This window comes from Schistocerca nitens, chromosome 3 (assembly GCF_023898315.1).
Source record: "Schistocerca nitens isolate TAMUIC-IGC-003100 chromosome 3, iqSchNite1.1, whole genome shotgun sequence".
NCBI lineage: Eukaryota > Metazoa > Arthropoda > Insecta > Orthoptera > Acrididae > Schistocerca > Schistocerca nitens.
Genome location: NC_064616.1, coordinates 162898790 through 162919040, shown reverse-complemented (window position 1 = coordinate 162919040; position 20251 = coordinate 162898790).

Genomic DNA, 20251 nt, shown 5'->3' with positions numbered 1-20251 from the left:
GGAAAGGAATGAGATCATAGAGGATCCGCATGGGGGACGGGAGGTGTATACGGAAGGCGAGGCGGAGTGCATGACGCCCAAGGATCTGGAGGGACTAATAGAATTTGGGGGGGGGGGGGGCAGATATCCAGGCAGGACTGGCATAACAGAGGATGGGACGGATTAAAGATTTGTAGGTGTGGAGGATGGTAGAGGGGTGCAACCCCCATGTCCGGCCAGAGAGGAGTTTGTGGAGTCTGAGGCGGTGGTGGGCTTTGGATTGGATGGAGCGGAGATGAGGGATCCAGGTGAGGTGATGGTCAATGGTGAGGCCAAGGTAGGTGACGGTGGGGGTGAGGCGGACAGGACGGGCGCAGACAGTAAGGGAGAAATCCAGGAGCCGGAAGGAGCGAGTGCTACGACCTATGATGATTGCCTGGGTCTTGGAAGGATTGATTTTCAGGAGCCACTGGTTACACCATGCAACAAAAAGGTCGAGGTGATTCTGGAGAAGGCGTTGGGACCGTTGGAGGGTTGGAGCGAGGGCGAGGAATGCGGTGTCATCAGCATATTGCAATAGGTGTACTGGAGGGGGAGGGGGTTGGGGCATATCTGCCGTGTACAGGGGTAGAAGGTGTGGGAATTGGCATTATGGATGGTAACATAGGAGGGGCAGTGGGAGAGGAAGGAGGCCATCAGACGGATGTAGTTGATAGGAAGGGCGTAGGTTTGGAGTTTAAAAAGGAGACCGGGATGCCAGACGCGGCTGTAGGCCTTTTCGAGGTCTAGGGAGACAAAAATGGCGGAGCGACGGGAATTAAGCTGGAGGGAGAGGAGATGAGTGAGGCGGAGGAGTTGGTCATCAGCAGAGAAGGAAGGTCGAAAGCCACATTGGGTGTTGGGAAGGAGGTGGTTTTGGCGGAGGTGGTGATGGATGCGCCAGGAAAGGATGGATTCCAAGAGCTTGCTGAACACCGATGTGAGACAGATAGGACGATAGGAAGAGGCATCAGATGGAGGCTTGTTGGGTTTGGAGAACATCAGGATACGGGAGGTTTTCCACAGGTCGGGATAGAAGCCAGTGGCAAGGATGACATTGTAGAGGGTGGCAAGGATTGAAAGGAAGGAGGGAGGGCAGTGTTTGAGGTGGCGGTAGGTAATGCAGTCGTGGCTGGGAGCAGTTTTGCGTTTAGTGTGGAGTGTGAGGCTGATGTCCTGTGTAGTGATGGGAGTGTTAAGTTCAGATGGTGGTGTGTGGTCCAAGTACGGGAATCTAGGAGCAAGGGGAGGAACAGAGGTATTCGTACGGTCCATGACGTGAGGGAAGAGGGAATAATCAAAGTGGGGATCATCTGGGATGGAAAAAACATCAGAGAGTTGAGAGGCAAAGTGGTTGGCCTTACTGAGGTTGTCAGGAAAGGGATGGTCATTAAGGAGGAGAGGATACTGGGGGGTGGGGCGGTTCCCAGTAAGGCGGTGGAAAGCAGACCAATACTTTGAAGAGTTTATGGGGAGCGTGGTGTTGAGTTGTGTACACGTCTGGCACCGGGCACGGCGTTTCTTCGCAGTAAGCAGGTTGCGGATGTGTCGTCGTAATTGCCGGTGGCGGGTAAGTGTATCCCGGTCACGAGTGCGGAGAAAAGAGCGGTAGAGGCGGCGGGACTCTCGAAGGAGAAGGATGGCCTGTGGAGGCAGGGCGGGGCGGTGAGGGTGGATGGCTTTGGTGGGGATATGGGTGGCGACGGCGTCAGACAAGGTCTGGTGCAGGAAGGCAGCAGTGCGAGAGATGTACGTTGTGGCCGTCTACCTGGGTGTGAATGGAGTCCCGGAAGCACCCCAGTTGGCACAGGAGTAATAATGGACAAGTGTACGAGGGACGCCGTGGCGAAGAGCGTTGTGGGGATGGTGACCATTAGAGATAGTGAGGAGCATGGTCACTGTCAATGAGATCAAGGACATCTGCGGTGATGCGCCCAAGGAGGTTGGGAGAGGCAAGGACCACATCAGGAGTGGTGTTGGATTCGGGTCGGGTGTGCTGAGGCAGGGGAACCAGGTCTCCCTGGAGGGTGGTGAGAAACTGATGCCACCGCTGGAGGTCGGCAGGATCACGGCTGTGGATATTGAGGTCGGCGGCAATGACATAGGTGGAGAAGGTGCGGTCAATGTGGGCCAGGAAATCGTACGGGATGGGGGTGCGAGGGTGGACATAAATGGTGGCACAGGTGATGGTAAGGGTGGGGAAGAAGAGGCTGAGGGTTAGATGCTCGGCCGGATTGTTAAGGAGAGGTTGGGGCCGGACAGGGAGGTGCTTGAAGTGGCCTATAGCAACTCCGCCACGCACCAGAGGGTACGGGTTATCGGTGCGGTGAAGGGTGTAAGGAGCCGTGGAGATGGAGATACGGGGTTGAAGGAAGGTTTCATTTAGGACGAAGGCATCCACGCGGTTCTGACGGAGGGTGTGGAGGAAGAGGAGTTTGTGGGTGGGCAGGGAGCGAATGTTGTGGTACAGGATACGGTAGGGTTGTTGGACCATGGGAGGGGAGAGTTAGACGAGGGTGGTGAGGGGGGTGAAGGTGAAGTGGGCCTGGTTGTGGGGGTATGTGGCATAGGTGGTAAGATAGAAGATGGAACGGGCAGCGAGGGCGATTTGGGAAAGGGTGTGGGAGCGCTGGAAGGGGTGGATGTTTTGGAGCACAATGGTGATGAAACGGATAATGTCCTCGGCAGTAGGTGGAGGGCGGAGCGAGTTGTTGGGGTGGACGGGGTCATCAACAGGACGGACAGGCACGGTGAGTTCAGGGGTGACTGGAGGAGGTTTCGCTTTACACTTCGAGGAGTAGGTAGGATGCGGTTCATTGCAAGTGTTGCAGGAGGGGGGAGAGGTGAGGTTGGGGCAATTCTTGAGGAAGTGTGAAGCTTTGCAGTGGGGACAAGTAGGGGGGTTCTTGCAGGCAGAGGTAAGGTGGTCGTTGTATGTGAGACAGCGTTGGCAGCGGTAGGATTGGACTGGGGAACGGGAGGGGTCCACCTTATGACGGCGATTGTAGATGAGGGCTCCCTCGGTGAGGAGGCGGTCAATAGAGGAGTAGGATTCGGTGAATATCCGCATGAGAAAAGTCGGCCCGGCATCATTGAAGATGCGACGGGCCGAGCGGATTTCAATGTCGGGCCGGGAGTTGAGTTCCGCTAACACCTCTGCCTCCGTGATCATGCCGCTCCAGTGCTCGCTTCGTCCCTTTATACTGTTGTACCGCGCCACTGCGCATGCGGCCACAGATGCAAATCCGCCAGAGAAGTTGGTCGGCGGCAGAGACGTGCATAATGCGCGAGTTGTATCTATGACTCCGCAGTTGATCTGTGTTGGTATATCGATATATCATTGTGAGCTGCACTGTGACGACGTTTTTGCGAGTTTATTACAGCAAGTGCCGGATTCCAAGATTTATCAAGATTGAAACCACTATCTCTATTAATTAAATTCATCGTCAAGCGAATTTCAATTGCCTCCTTTACTATCGAGTCCCAAAAGGATGACGTAGTTGCCAAAATTTCGAAGTTGTCATACAACATACTGTGACCATTATCAATACAGTGCTCTGCCACTGCCGACTTGTTAGGTTGTAAAAGTCGTGTGTACCTCCGGTGTTCTGTACATCTTCCTTGGACAGTACGAGTTGTTTGTCCAATGTAAAAAAGGGCCACATTCACATGGAATTTTGTAAACTCCAGATTTTTGGAGCAGCAAATCATCTTTGACGGAGCCCACGAGTGCAGCTGTCTTGGGGGGAGGACGAATAATCACCTTTACTTTGTGTATGCCGAGAATGCGTCCTATTTTTGATGAGAGGCTACCCACATATGGCAGGAAGGCCATCGATTTAAAGGTTTCTTCATCTTCTTCTGCTTTCTTTGTGGCCTCTTTCGGTTTCATTTTCAGTGCCCTCTGTATTTGTTGTGGAGAGTACCCATTGTCTTCAAACACTCTTTGTAAGTGGGAAAGTTCATCTTGCAGACTGCTTTCGTCAGAAATAATATGCGCTCTATGAGTCAAAGTTCGGAGAACACTCATTGTCTGGGCAGGCTGGTGGCAGCTATTTGCGCGTAAATACAGATCGGTGTGCGTCGGCTTCCTATACACTTCATGTCCCAAAGTGCCATCCTCTCTGCGCCGAACCAAAAAATTCGTTGTTAAATAAGAACTCCGCTGACTTCATTAGTAAACTGAAATCATTGAAAATGAACCCGTCTGATATATTAGTTAGTTTTGGTGTGGTGGCTTTATTTACAAAGGTTCCCCTTCTAGAATCTCTACAACTTATTGAAAGAAGTTTTGACAAAGAGATTTCGGCTTTATTTAAACATGTTCTGACCTCCACATATTTCTTATTTAACAACGAATTTTTTGAACAGACGGACGGAGTCGCCATGGGCAGTCCCTTATCCCCTCTGGTGGCCAATTTATTTATGGAGGACTTCGAGGGGAAGGCACGTGAATCTGCTGACTTGAAACCCACGGTATTCTGGAGCCACTGCCGACTTGTTAGGTTGTAAAAGTCGTGTGTACCTCCGGTGTTCTGTACATCTTCCTTGGGCAGTACGAGTTGTTTGTCCAATGTAAAAAAGGCCACATTCACATGGAATTTTGTAAACTCCAGATTTTTGGAGCAGCAAATCATCTTTGACGGAGCCCACGAGTGCAGCTGTCTTGGGGGGGGACGAAAAATCACCTTTACTTTGTGTATGCCGAGAATGCGTCCTATTTTTGATGAGAGGCTACCCACATCGAACATGCCTGGGATAGATTGGAAAGGACTGTTTATGTACGACGTGACCCACGAACCACTCTGAGGGATCTTCGCCGAATCGCCATTGAGGAGTTGGACAATCTGGACCAACAGTGCCTTGATGGCACTGGGTATTAGAAGTGCCGGTGTGTACAGCAATCTGGACCACCACCTCTGAAGGTCTCGCTGTATGGTAGTACAACATGCAATGTGTTGCTTTCATGAGCAATAAAACGGGCAGAAATGATGTTTATGTTGACCTCTATTCCATTTGCTAATCTCACAGGAAAATTTATTTTCTCTGTTGCAAAAAGTTCATCTCTGTCTAGTCCAAAAATTTAGATATTTATTAACTCTTTCTACATTATCTTTTGATGGATGTAAAGTCGATTTCACTGAATATAGAAAACAATTTTGGTCGTCATTTTTGACATTAATTACACCTTTTTTGCCTTCAATTTCTTTTGGTAAATGGATGTATCACGAACCAAAAATTAGGTCGTTTCTATTACTCGTGGATGTTCAGTTTATCATGAAAATTAAAAACGTTAGATTTCTATCACATGTATAAATTTTTGATTTAATTTTAGTTGTTTGGAAACTAATTAATTTTGATTATGTGGAGCCGACGTACGCCACTGGTGGTCATGAAAAGAACCGTAATGGCTGTATGATACGTGAATGCCATTCTCCGACTGATAATGCAACCATATCAGCAGCATAGTGGCCAAGCATTCGTCTTCATTGACGACAATTCGCACCCCCAAAGTGTACATCTTGTGAATGACTTCCTTCACGATAGCGACATCGCTCAACTAGAGTGGTCAGCATGTTCTCCAGACATGAACCCTATCGAACATGCCTGGGATAGATTGGAAAGGACTGTTTATGTACGACGTGACCCACGAACCACTCTGAGGGATCTACGGCGAATCGCCATTGAGGAGTTGGACAATCTGGACCAACAGTGCCTTGATGAACTTATGGATAGTATGCCGCGACGAATACAGGCATGCATCAATGCAAGAGGACGTTCTACTGAGTATTAGAAGTGCCGGTGTGTACAGCAATCTGGACCACCACCTCTGAAGGTCTCGCTGTATGGTAGTACAACATGCAATGTGTTGCTTTCATGAGCAATAAAACGGGCAGAAATGATGTTTATGTTGACCTCTATTCCATTTTCCAGCACAGGTTTTGGGCACCTCAGAACTAAAGGTGATGCAAAACTTTTTTTATGTGTGTATTTTAATACAAGAAATATATTTTTGTTCGCTATTTGGTATGGCGTTTATATCTTTATTGTAATTCTTTTATAAAAAAGGATGTCATAATTTGTTAAATCATGTAGATATAGTGGAATAAATGTTGAATTTTAAAATTCTTATAAAAATCTTTGTGGGGAACCCCTCGAAATTTTTCCATTAAATATCAATGGCCTCTTGCTTTTTTCCTACAACAGTAAATCTCATTCACAGATAAAACCTTTCGAATTTTGAAAATAAAGTATTTTTAAGAATTCGAACAGTTTTATCTGTGAAAGACAATTTACTCCTGGAGAAGCAAATAACAGAGCATTGCCATCCAATGCAAACATTTTGAGGGGCAGCCTTGGAAGACTGTAATACTTATTATAAAAATCCTTTTTTTATTCTAGTATACCTTAGTTTCTCATTCTTACTGATATATTTTATGTTAATGTGTTAATTTCTATAGATTCTTGGTTTACATTCCTACAAATTCTTGTGATGCACTGGCATTGACTTGTTTTAAGGGGGCTTTATAATCACCTTTAGAATATTTTATATAATAACTAAAGGAAGCATGTAAATGTTTCTGAAATTTGTTGATATAAGCTTTATTAGTATTTGGTTGACAAGTACAATTATTTGGTAATTATCTTTCGAAATTGACATAAATTACAGATGGTACTCTTCATGAATTATCATAATTTTTAAACCTAATTTTTTGTCCTTTTACAAGGATATCTATTTCTAATTCTTTTTGTTTCTTACAGTCATTTTCGTGGATGTTCAATTTATCATGAAAATTAAAAACATTAGATTTCTATCATACGTATAAATTTTTGATTTAATTTTAGTTGTTTGGAAACTAATTAATTTTGATAAATAGTTTATCCATCTATAGTGCCAATTACTTTCATTTAAAATTAAAAGAAGGTTAACATGTTTTTCCTTATTTATTTTTTGTGTGATAGAGGATATATCACAAATACCAAATGATTAATTGATATATTTTATTTCTTTTCTAATTATCCATTATTTGCTAATCTCACAGGAAAATTTATTTTCTCTATTGCAAAAATTTCATCTCTGTCTAGTCCAAAATTTAGATATTTGTTAACTCTTTCTACATTATCTTTTCATGGATGTAAAGTCGATTTCACTGAATATAGAAAACAATTTTGGTCGTCATTTTTGACATTAATTACACGTTTTTTGCCTTCAATTTCTTTTGGTAAATGGATGTATCACGAACCAAAAATTAGGTCGTTTCTATTAATACCGATTTCAGAATTATTTACGAAATATAAAGCCCAACTTGAGTGTTTTCTACCATTAAAGTTAATAATTTATTTGTTGATTTTGGTGATAGTTTTCTAAATCTGTTGATCTTATTAAAATCGTATGATTACTTTAATTGTTCTTCATATTAAAATATTTTTAAATTTAGTACTTACATCTTCTTTATTTCATTAAAAATATCTGGTTCGAAAATATTATCAATTATTTAGTTTCATAAGTTATTTTTCTAAATTTGAAACCTTGATCTTTTCTCTAAGGTTTTCCAATTTTAAATTCGTCAAAATCGAGATTGACACAGTTAACAGCTGAAAGAAATTTTCTTACAATTTTCTTGTTTAATTTCTTGGTATTTATCTACTATAAGCTTTTGAAAATACTTATCGATCGTTTAATTGTTATTGTTATCATTATTTTCAACAAGACTGATTAATGTTTAGAATATACCTATAAATTTTTTGCTTTACAGATTTCACAAAGTTCTCTTAAAATTTTATTCACCATGCTATTATCATTATTATTAGTACTATTCACCTTATTTTCAACAAGATTAATTAGTAGTTTATGAAATTTAAAACAGGTATTTAAATTTTTTCATATACAAATTTCTTGAAGTTCACCTACATTTTTATTCTCCAACCCATTAACCTTATTATTAATGTCATACTTAGGATTTTCATGAATTTTGGTTAACTGTTGTTTATTAAGTTTAGAATCGTTTTTAAGTATTTGTTTTACAAATTTCTCAAAGTTCTCTTAAAGTTTCATACTTCAAGTCATTCTCATTATTATTTTAAATAGATAAATTAAGATCATGTCTCTTTAAATTTGAATTTCCTCTAAGTTAATTTTCTTTACAATAATTGTGTAGATCTTGAGGACAGTACAAGAAGTTGGGATTGGTGTGCAAATTTGGTTTGTATGTGTTAGGGAAAAATTATATTTATAAAAATAAAAATTGTTTGAAGTTTAAAAATATAAATGTATAAAAATAAAAGTTTAGAAATTAAAAAACTTAAGAAATTAAGAAATTAAGGCCTTTTAATAATTTAAAATTAAGAAACTGAAAAATTAAAAATTAACAAGTTGAAAATGCAGAAATATTAAATTAATTATTTTATATTTTTCTTATATATTTGTATATCTCTCAGGATGTAATCCCCATGACCTAGGGACTGGAGGTCTACATCTGGGGGCTGTATTACTGGATTTTGCCCAGGTCTGAGGGAAGATCTTTGGATTGGAAAACAGTAAATCTAAAAATTATGGATTTCCTATAGAGGAAAAAATTTAAAATATGCTTTTTGTGTGAAGTGAGAGAGGATCAGTTAATAATAACTACTTACAGCTGCTGTAGTATCTTCAGAGGACTGAAAAAGTTTGCTAGGCACATATTTCTTTAAATGTGTGAATAGGAGGAAGTGAGAGGGTGCCTAATTAATTGAATATGGTGAGTGTTCCAACATTTTGTATTTCAGACCACTTAGTCCTCCAGTCACTGAAGAACCTCTTTGGGTAGGTGCACTGTGCTGGTGTAAGAGGATTTTTGTTAATATGGAGCCTACTTCTTTATTATCATATTTTTTGTCATACATTGGGTTCAGTAGACATGTATAGTGTTCCAAAAATTTCAGAAAAAATATATTTTTACTTTAGTTTTAGTTAGTGTTATAAATGCCACGCCCATTTTGCACAAACCAACTCCTAGTGAATTATTTATGAGAAAGGTAGCCCTGCTCTTTCTCATGCTATGTCTTTGCCATCAACTATTTCATGTACTTTTCATTGTTAATCGTTCATTATCATTTCGCGCTCTTTCTCGTTGTTCCTCCTACTTTACAAATTTTGTGAAACGTTGTTGTGTACTTTGCTGAACTGTAGTTCTATGATGAAAGGATACAATCGCAGTGACTTATCCATGGAGTAAGGGTTACTTGCAAGTAGGTGAGGGCAAGTAGTAGATTAAAGAGTGAAGGCATCCATTCTATATGACTTAAATGTGATGCCATTCTCTTGGGTAAAATATACCAAAGAGTCCCCCACTAGTTTCTCTGGGCAGGAGTTACTCATGAGGATTCCATCATCAGGAAAACAAAACCCTCTTTCTATGGGTCGGAGTGTCGAATGTTACATCCTTTGATCATGTGGGTAGGTTAGGGTATTTAGAAAGGAAAATGGATAAGTTACAATTAGATAAAGTGGGAATTAGTGAAGTTCGGTGATAGGAAGAAAAGAACTTCTGGTCAGGTCAGTACATAATAACAAAACAAAATGGAATGTGGGTAATGTGAGTGTAGCTCTAATCATGAATAAGAAAATAGGAATGCTGGTAAGCAACTATAAACACAATAGCGAACATTTTATCGTATCCATGATTGACACGAAGCCAACACCCAACATTATGCCTACTGCCTCTACAGATGATAAAGCGACTGATATAATATATGATGAGATAAAAGAAATTATTCAGATAGTTAAGGGAAACGAAAATGAAACTGTAAGGCGAGGAAGTAATTCGGTAGTAGGGAAGGAAAGAGAAGCATAACTAGTAGAACATGGACTGTAGAAAGGAATGAAAGGGGAAGCTGCCTGGTAGAATTTTGCAGAGAGCATAATTTAATCACTGCAAACACTTGGTTTAAAATCATGAAAGTAGGTAATACATGAGAAAGATACTTGGAGGCGGTGGAGTATCATATTCTATAATAATAAGACAGAGATTTCGAAACAAGATTTTGCACTGCAAAACTTGGTCACAGGTAGATGTTGACTGTAAAATTAATTTATTTATCATGAACTATAGATGAAAATTGAAGGAAAAATTGCAGAAATTTAGGAAAGTAAGCAGATGGAACCTGGGCAAATTGAAACAGCAAGACGTTGATGGAAGTTTAAAACGGAGCATTAGGCAATAATTGATGCAAGCAAGGGAAAGAAATGCAACAGAAGACGAATGGGTATCTGTGAGAGATGAAATAGTGAAAACAGGAGAGGATCTAACATGCAAAAAACAAGGAGCATTAGAAATCCTCGGATAACAGACGGTATATTGAATACAAATAACGAAATGAGAAAATGAAAAATGCAGCAAATCAAACAGGCTGAAGGCGATAAAGATGTCTAAGAATATATAGAATGGCTAAACAAGTGAAATTAGATTGATGACAATATAATAGAAACGGAAGAAGAAGTACACGAGGATGAGATGGGATATATAATACTGCGAGAAGAATCGGAAAGAGCACTGAAGGACCTAAGTAAAAATGTAGACGACATTCCCTCGGAATTATTGACATCTTTTGCAGAGCCGACCATAAAAAAGTGTCGCACCTGGTAGATGAAACATACGAGACAGGTGACATGCCCTCAGGCTCAAGACTTCAAGACGAACGTAAGATCGTCAGTTCCGAAAGAGGCGGGTACTGACAGGTGCGAACAGTACAGAACTCTCAGTTTGGTAAGTCATATTAGCAAAATATTTACTTCAGTTATTTACAGAAGAATGGAAAAACTGGTAGAGGAGACCTGGGTGAAAATCAGTTTGGGTTCTGGATAAATGTAGGAACATTAGAGGTAGTACCGGCTCTAACACTTCTTTTAGAAGATAGGTTTAAGGGAAGCAAATTTAAGTTTATAGCATTTAGAGACAGCGTTTGACATTGTTGACTGATTGAAATTCTGAAAGTAGCTGGGATAAAGTTCAGGGATCAAAAGGATATCAGAAACTTTCACAGAAAACGGACTGCTATTATACGAGTCGAAGTATATGAAAGGGAAGCAACAATTGAGAAGGGAGTGAGACAAGACTGTAGTCTATCCTAGATGTTATTCAGTCTGTATCTAGAACAAGTTGTGGAAGAAAGCAAGGAGAAATTGTGAAAGGGAATTAACGTTCAGGAGGAAGAAATAAAACTTCGAGATGTGGACATGATATTGTAATTCTGTCAAAGGCGGCAAAAGACTTGGTACAGCAGTTAAACGGGATAGATAGCGTCTCGTGGGTATAAGATGAACATAATCAAAAATGTGAAATAAGGCTAGTAGAATATAGTCGAAATAAGTCAGGCTATGCTGTGAAAACTAGATTAGGAAATAAGATACTAAAAATGCTAAATAATTGTTGCTGTTTGGCCAGCAAAATAATTGTTGATGGCCGAAGTAGAGGGGAATGCAGAATGGCAGTAGCAAGAAAAGTATTTCACAAAAAAAGAGAAATTTGTAGAATGGAAACCGAGCGGCATGGCGCAATGGTTAGCTCCTTGGATTCGTATTCGAGAGGACGACGGTTCAAAACCTGTGTCCGGCCACCCTGATTTCGGGTTTCCGTGACTTCCCTAAATCGCTCCAGGCATGTGCCGCGATGGTTCGTTTGACACGGCACGGTCGATTTCCCTCCCCGTCCATGACATAAAATGAGCTTGTGTTCCATCTCTAATGACCTCGATGTCGACGGGACGTTAAACGAAAGCTTCCTTCCTTTTTGTTGATATGGAGTAAAAACTTAAATCTTAGGAAGTCTTTTTTGAAGTTACTTGTACAGAAGTGAAACGTAGACAATGAACAGTTTAGACAGGAAGAGAGTAGAACATTTTAAAATTTGGTGCTGCAGAAGACTGGTGAAGGTTAGATAGATAAATTGCATATCTAGTGAGGAGGTACTGAAAATAACTGGGGAAAAATAAATTTACGGCAAGGCTCCAATACAGTAAATAGATTCAAAGGGATACAGGGTGCAGTAGTTACGCAGACATGAAGAGACTTGCACAGGATAAACTAGCGTGGATAGCGGCATCAAACCAGTCTTTGGACTGACGACCACGACAACAATAACAACAACAACAACAACAACAACAGCAGCAGCAGCAGCAGCATTTGGTTGTCACCATAGATCCATCGAATGCTCCGACAAAACACAATTCTAAACACAAACATCTCATTATTTACACACATGTGGACAAGGGTGGTGAAGGAAATCGGTGATTTCTTACCCGAAGAAATCATCCTGGTATTCTCACCGAGTGACTGAGGGGAATTATGGAGACCTTAATCTGAAGATCACAAGATCCACAATGTATCCATCTTTATTAGACGAACCTCAATAATGTGTATTTCACGTATTTTATGAGTACGAACTCGTAATAAGTTTATATATACTACGACGTTATTAGCTGCATAATCGGTTTACGACCCATTAGTTACGATGACACCTTACTGCGTCGACTTAAAGACTTAATTTAGTGTTAGACATAATCAGGTTAAGTTTATACGCCTGCAGCTGGCAACAGTAGCTCGCCTCACTTTCTTTGATGTCGTTGTGCTCTCCCATTTTTCAGGATTCACATTTCTTCGGCACCCAGAATTTTTCCACCGTGGCGAGAACTATCTCCTAATTGGTGGTTGCGTTTCAAAGGAACCTGTCCCAGCGGCTCAGCGCGTTCTCCAGTTCTCCTTAGGACTGCGCGTAGTTAATTTCCATTGTGAAGGCAGCCTCCTGTTCGTTACGCAGCATCCATTTACAGCCGTCATAAATCCCGGCGCAGACGGCAATCAAAGGCAATATTTTTAGAACCCGAGCGCAGGGTTCGCTCTTCAGAACAGACGCGCCGATTGCTAGGAATACTGGCAGCGGTGCTGCTCGACTTTGGTAGTGGTTCTCCAGGTGGTAAGAATTTATACTTTGGCGGAACCAGAAGACAGTAAAGGGAGGGTTGTGAAATTCGCAGTGTAAAATTACGGCAGTAAAACATAAAACTGAAATTACCAATAGAATTTTTTTGATATTCGTTCTAACAATATATGTTAAATATTCCCGTTGGCAGTGTGGTCGCTAAGGCTACTTCGGTTATCTTCACCCTACTTCTGACGTTGCTTTGTAATAAAAACGCGTAGAACATTAATTCCTGGAATGAAATACCTGATCAGTGGGAAATCCTTTCAACAAATATCTTGAGTGTTTACTATGAAATCTTGCCTAGAATTATGTTCAACTAAAATATATTTGCGGTTAATCAGAAATATTAAAACTCTATGTGTCATTCTTTTTTTTGTGAAAGTAGTACTTGCGTCATTATCGCTTTCATTTTACTGTTCAAATGGTTCAAATGGCTCTGAGCACTATGGGACTTAACATCTAAGGTCATCAGTGCCCTAGAACTTAGAACTACTTAAACCTAACTAACCTAAGGACATCACATACATCCATGCCCGAACCAGGTTTCGAACCTGCGACCGTAGCGGCCGTGCGGTTCCAGACTGAAGCGCCTAGAACCACTCGGCCACACCTGCCGGCTCATTTTACTGTCATTTAATTTCACTACTGGCCATTAAAATTGCTACACCACGAAGATGACGTGCTACAGACGCGAAATTTCACCGACAGGAAGAAGATGCTGTGATATGCAAATTATTAGCTTTTCAGAGCATTTACATAAGGTTGGCGCCGGTGGCGACACCTACAACGTGCTGACATGAGCAAAGTTTCCAACCGATTTCTCATACACAAACCGCAGTTGACCGACGTTGCCTGGTGACACGTTGTTGTGATGCCTCGTGTAAGGAGGAGAAATGCGTACCATCACGTTTCCGACTTTGATAAAGGTCGGATTGTAGCTTATCGCGATTGCGGTTTATCGTATCGCGACATTTCTGCTCGCGTTGGTCGAGATCCAGTGACTGTTAGCAGAATATGGAATCGGTGGGTTCAGGAGGGTAATGCGGAACGCCGTGCTGGATCCCAAAGGCCTCGTATCACTAGCAGTCGAGATGACAGGCATCTTATCCGCATGGCTGTAAAGGATCGTGCAGCCACGTCTCGATCCCTGAGTCAACAGATGGGGACATTTGCAAGACAACAACCATCTGCACGAACAGTTCGACGACGTTTGCAGCAGCATGGACTATCAGCTAAGAGACCATGGCTGCGGTTACCCTTGACGCTGCATCACAGACAGGAGCGCCTGCGATGGTGTACTCAACGAAGTACCTGGGTGCACGAATGGCAAAACATTTTTTCGGATGAATCCAGGTTCTGTTTACAGCATCATGATGGTCGCATCCGTGTTTGGCGACATCGCGGTGAACGCACATTGGAAACGTGTATTCGTCATCGCCATACTGGCGTATCACCCAGCGTGATGGCATGGGGTGCCATTGGTTACACGTCTCGGTCACGTCTTGTTCGCATTGACGGCACTTTGAACAGTGGACGTTACATTTCAGATGTGTTACGACCAGTGGCTCTACCCTTCATTCGATCCCTGCGAAACCCTACATTTCAGCAGGATAAAGCACGACCGCATGTTGCAGGTCCTGTACGGGCCTTTCTGGATACAGAAAATGTTCGACTGCTGCCCTGTCAGCACATTCTCCAGAACTCTCACCAACTGAAAACGTCTCGTCAATGCTGGACGAGCAACTGGCTCGTCACAATACGCCAGTCACTACTATTGATGAACTGTGGTATCGTGTTGAAGCTGCATTGGCAGCTGTACCTGTACACACCATCCAAGCTCTGTTTGACTCGATGCCCAGGTGTATCAGGGTCGTTATTTCGGCAAGAGGTGGTTGTTCTGGGTACTGAATTCTCAGGATCTATGCACCCAAATTGCGTGAAAATGTAATCACATGTCAGTTCTAGTATAATATATTTGTCCAATTAATATCCATGAATCATCTGAATTTCTTCTTGGTGTAGCAATTTTAATGGCCAGTAGGGTATTACCATGTCTAAAATGCTTTCGAGATTTCTACAGCATAGCGTAATGGTTATCACTGTGGACTCAGGCAACAACTACAAAAAATTCTAAAGGATATACAAAGTACATAACCTCCAACATGTATGTCAGTAACTTATTATATCAACATAAAGATATTAAACATAGATTAAAGGTGACCTTGCAGAGCAAGGTGAAAATTTATCTCTCTGGCTGCGAAATTCCCTGTTTTGGTCAAAATGCTCTTATTTTCCGACGTAGTCACCTTTTAGGTAATGCAATTAGTTCTTCGTTGTTCCACCAAGTAGATTCCAACCCCTATTTGCAGTTCCAGATGGACTGCAAATTTCAACCATCGGCAGCCATAACCTTTTCATTGGACGCAACACGTTTTCTAGCACAAATTTCTTAAGATCTGGAAATGGGTAATAGTTATAGGATGCTGGTTCTGATGAATAGGGTGGCTGTTTGAACAATGTGTGCTTCATGTACCTCACATTTTCTATTGCCAATGCACTTTTCTTATTATTCCTTCTTTTATTTTTCATTCAGCGATAAAAGTAGCGCAATGGTTAAGACACTGAATTAGAACTGGGAAGATAGGCCAGATTTAAATTCCCTGTGGCTTCCTCGCAAACGAGACGGTCGACTTCCTTCTCGATCCTATCTCAACCCAAGCTTGTGTTCTGTCTCATTGGCCGCATCATCGACGGAATGTAAAGGCCTAATCTTTTTACCTTTTACCTTTGGAAAGCTATTCATTGTGCACGTTTTGAAATGGCGCTCAACGTGTGACAGCACGAAATTAGTATTGTGCGAAAGAAATGGTATCGTCAGTTCGTCTCGTAAAATAATCCATAAATCAACCACACCGATTGGATGTAATCGTTTCAATGTTGCTTGGAGCCAATATCGGCGAGCGAGAGCGTGCAACACAATGCCAAACACTGCTACAATAAGGTACGAATGAGTTAGTGACACTTCAGTGATGGCAACGCACATCTACTATCACGTCTGTTTTGTTTGCAGAATACGACATATTATTCAGTAACTAACATTAGCACTCATTATTACCTAAATAGAAAATTCCACTTCGTCTCTACTTTCAAGCACAGCGGCATTGCTAATTCTATCAATATCGTTCCAGTTAAATGCGTGCTAATACACTGAAGATCCAAATAAAGTTGTACACCTGCCTAATAACATGTAGGGCTCCCTCGAGCACGCAGAAGTGCCGCTCCACGACGTGGCATGGAATCAGTTACTGTCTGAAGTAGTTCTGGAGGGAATTGACACCATGAATCCTGCAGGGCTGTCCATAAATCCGTAAAAGCACGATGGGATGGGTATCTCTTCTGAACAGCACGTAGCAAGGCATCGCAGATATGCTCAATAATGTTCATGTGTCGGGAGTTTGGTGACCAGCGGAAGTTTTTTAACCCAGAAGAGTTTTTCCGGAGCCACTCTGTAGCACTTTAGGACGTGTGGGGTGTCGCATTGTCTAGCTGGAATAGCCCAAGTCCATAGGAATGCACAAGGGACACGAATGGATGCAGGTGATCAGACAGGTTGCTTACGTACGTACCACCTATCAGAGCCGTATCTAGGCGTATCAGGGGTCCCGTATCAGTCCAGCTGCACCCCCCCTCCCCCCCCCCCCCCCCCCACACACACCATTACAGACGCTCCACCAGCTTGAACAGTCCCCTGACATGTAGGGTCCATGGATTCATGAGGTTGTCTCCATACCCGTACACGTCCATCCGCTCGATACCATTTGAAACGGGACTGGCATAAAGCTTTGTGTCGTGCAGTCATCAAGGGTGCACAAGTGGGTCTTCGGCTTTGAAAGCCCGTATCGATAATGTTACGTTGAATGGTTCGCACGACGACACTTGCTGATGGCCCAGCATTGAAATCTGCATCAATTTGCGGAAGGGTTCACTTGTTTCACGTTGAATGTTTCGCTTCAGTCGTCGTTGGTCCCGTTCTTGCAGGATCTTTCTCCGGCTGCAGCGATGTCGGAGATTTGACGTTTTATTGGATTCCTGATATTCACAGTACATTCGTGAAATGGTCTTACGGGAAAATCGCTCCATCATCGCTACCTCGGAGATGCTGTGTCCCATCGCTTGTGCGCCGACTGTAACACCACGTTCAAACTCACTTATCTTGATAACCTGCCATTTCAGCAGAAGTAACAGATCTAACAACTGCGCCTGACACTTGCTGTCTTATATAGTAGTTGCCAACCGCAGCGCCGACCTCTGCCTATCTCTGTATTTGGATACGCATGCTTATACCAGTTTCTTTGGCGCTTCAGTGAATTAACAAAACAGTTCACTGTTGACGCATTTTGCTTGAGCTAGTACTATAAAACAAACGTTACGGCGTGCTCACGGGGAAAGAGACAAAATGCTAAATTATACCTCAACGGGAAAGAATTACAAGAGGTCGTCACCTTCAAATGCCTTAGGAACTGTATCACATCGGCAAATGTCAGAATGCCTTTTTCAAGAATTTCCTATGGAAATTATACAGCTATTGTTGAGGAAACTGGAAGATAAAGACGACAGAAAATACAATACTATAGAATTTCATAATATCGCGCTGGCAGATAACACAGAGAATATGGTGGTGGGAAGAGTTAATAAGATGGAAGGATTCACGTTTTTTTTATTGTCATTTCATCCTCCTCGGTCCGCAGGAGCTGTGGGCGACCCATCACTGGTAACAACTGAATTCACTCTTCAGCCAAAGATTTTAAAATAGAGGAGATTATACTTTGGAACATTTTTTAGACTTTTGCCTCTACCCAGCCCTGTAATAGAAGTTTCATATGTTTTATTATTACATAAAAAATGAAGGCGTTCAATTTTCATGTGCGGCAGTCTTTTTATGAATTTAGAAAAATGACTATGGAAAATTAAGAGTTCTCAAAATGTGGAAATATGTTCCAAGGAACAACATGGTCATGTACAGTCGGTGACAGAATTTGCGAGACACCTTGCCTCATCGTTATGCAGAAATGGGTAGTCTGTCTGTTAACAAAATATATGATGCAAGCAGACGACGTACTACCAACATATTGTCTATGGACGTGAAGTCTAAAGCTATCCGAAGACTGTCAGACTGTTTTCCGTTTTTTTCAGCATACTAACGAAATAACGCTATTTATTACGTACTGTACTAATACAAATGAATTACAGATTATTGTGATAAGGTTATGAAAAAAGTCTTTTTTAATAAAAACAAAGTATGCCAAATCATCACGAATTAGCAGGATAATACGCACAGTCGGCTTCGAAGCGGACCGTGTCTACGTTCAGTTCATAAACATACTGAAGTAACGTTAAATGACTATCACGAAAGTATAATAACGTAGTGGTAGAGCGGATAAATAAAAAATTCCAATTTAAAAAAAACATTCAGTGCCGAAATTACGCCAATACAATTGACAGCAGCGTAAAAAGTAGGCACCAAAAGTGCGCAATTCTGCTTGTTTTTCACCATAGAATCCACGTAACGACAAAACTTGTGAGGGAGAAGTTGTTTAGGATTTCTTTACTGATTGTCGTGCTGTCTTCTAGTGGTTCTTTCACAGATGAGGTAAAAATCATGTCCCAGGAAGATTACAACCAAAAACTAAAGCACTCGCTAAGCTAGCATACAACAGCGTCAAACAGCGCTCCCTTGTTGTCTCAATGATGACCCACATAGAGAATTCGCAACGTATCTGGTGAAGTAAGCTGCAGTTTCTGTTGGAACGAGCTTCCTGGATTCAAAACTATAAATTTTATACCTCTTTGTCACCCGTCAAGTGAGAATATTCAGAATATTTCATCCAAATGACAAGAAGATATCGAATGAATTTACCAGGAAAACTCTTGAAACAAGCCAGAAAGTAAATCGACGATCACAAAGTTGCCAAACATATTATACAACGTTCCCAGTTCTCCATTAGACTAGTGCCTGGCAAACCGCGTCTGCTCACGCGATGTGAATGAGCTGACAAAGCTCGCTCTTCGAAGACGTGGTGTCACCGGCTGCCATTTTTTTGGTTGGGAGCAGAAATACCTAGTACAGACCAATGAGTTTTCTTCGCATTTCTGTAACTGTGGTTTGCGTTTGAAGTATAGTCACGAGTAATATCCAGGTGCACCGAATGCAAATCGATCATCATAAAGCCGGCTGAAGTGCCCGTGCGGTTAAAGGCGCTGCAGTCTGGAACCGCAAGACCGCTACGGTCGCAGGTTCGAATCCTGCCTCGGGCATGGATGTTTGTGATGTCCTTAGGTTAGTTAGGTTTCAGTAGTTCTAAGTTCTAGGGGACTAATGACCTTAGCAGTTGAGTCCCATAGTGCTCAGAGCCATTTGAACCATTTTTTGATCATCATAAACAGCGAACAGGGAAAATTATTTCGGCGGTTCTCCTCTTCTGTAGCTATCGTGGATACTTTTGTTTTTCTGACTTAAGCAAACTAAGGAACTCATTCGGTGGAAGCGATTCACTTTTTTAGCGTCAGCAGACACTATTAAAATTATGAGTAAATAACTTTACATTCAGTATTGGGTAAAATTTATCATACGGCAGCGGCAGCGTAGTGGGCTAATGTTGGCAACGTACAGTCGATCTGTGCGAGCACGCTGATTATGTGGATCGATGTTTTTTAATTAAATGACGGGAGGAGGTAAGTGGATCAATGTTTTTTAATTAAATCATGGGAAAAGGTAGGAGGTTCAAAGGTTTTTAATATGTCGAACATGCGACTCTATTACGAATGAACATTAATCCACCCACATTCCTCCATGATTTAATTAAGAAACGTTGATCCACTTACTCAGTGTGCTCGCACAGATCGATTGCGCGTTGCCAACATTAACACACTACGTCGCCGCTGAAGTAAGTAAAATGTAACCCCATATTGTATACCTGAAAACAGTTTTCCTTATGAATGCTTTCATTGCCACCACTTCTAATACATAATAGCACAAATGAAAGGTAAAATAGTACTGCTTGTGGATGTTCACGTTTTGTAATCATATTACATATGCTGCGAAATAACTTATAGTTATGGTTTAGTTAGTTATGGCGGTAAGTTCCTATGGGACCAAAGTGCTGAGGTCATCGGTGCGTAGGCTTACACACCACTTAATCTAACTTAAACTAACTTACGCTAAGGACAACACACACACCCATGCCCGAGGGAGGACTCGAATCTCCGACGGATGG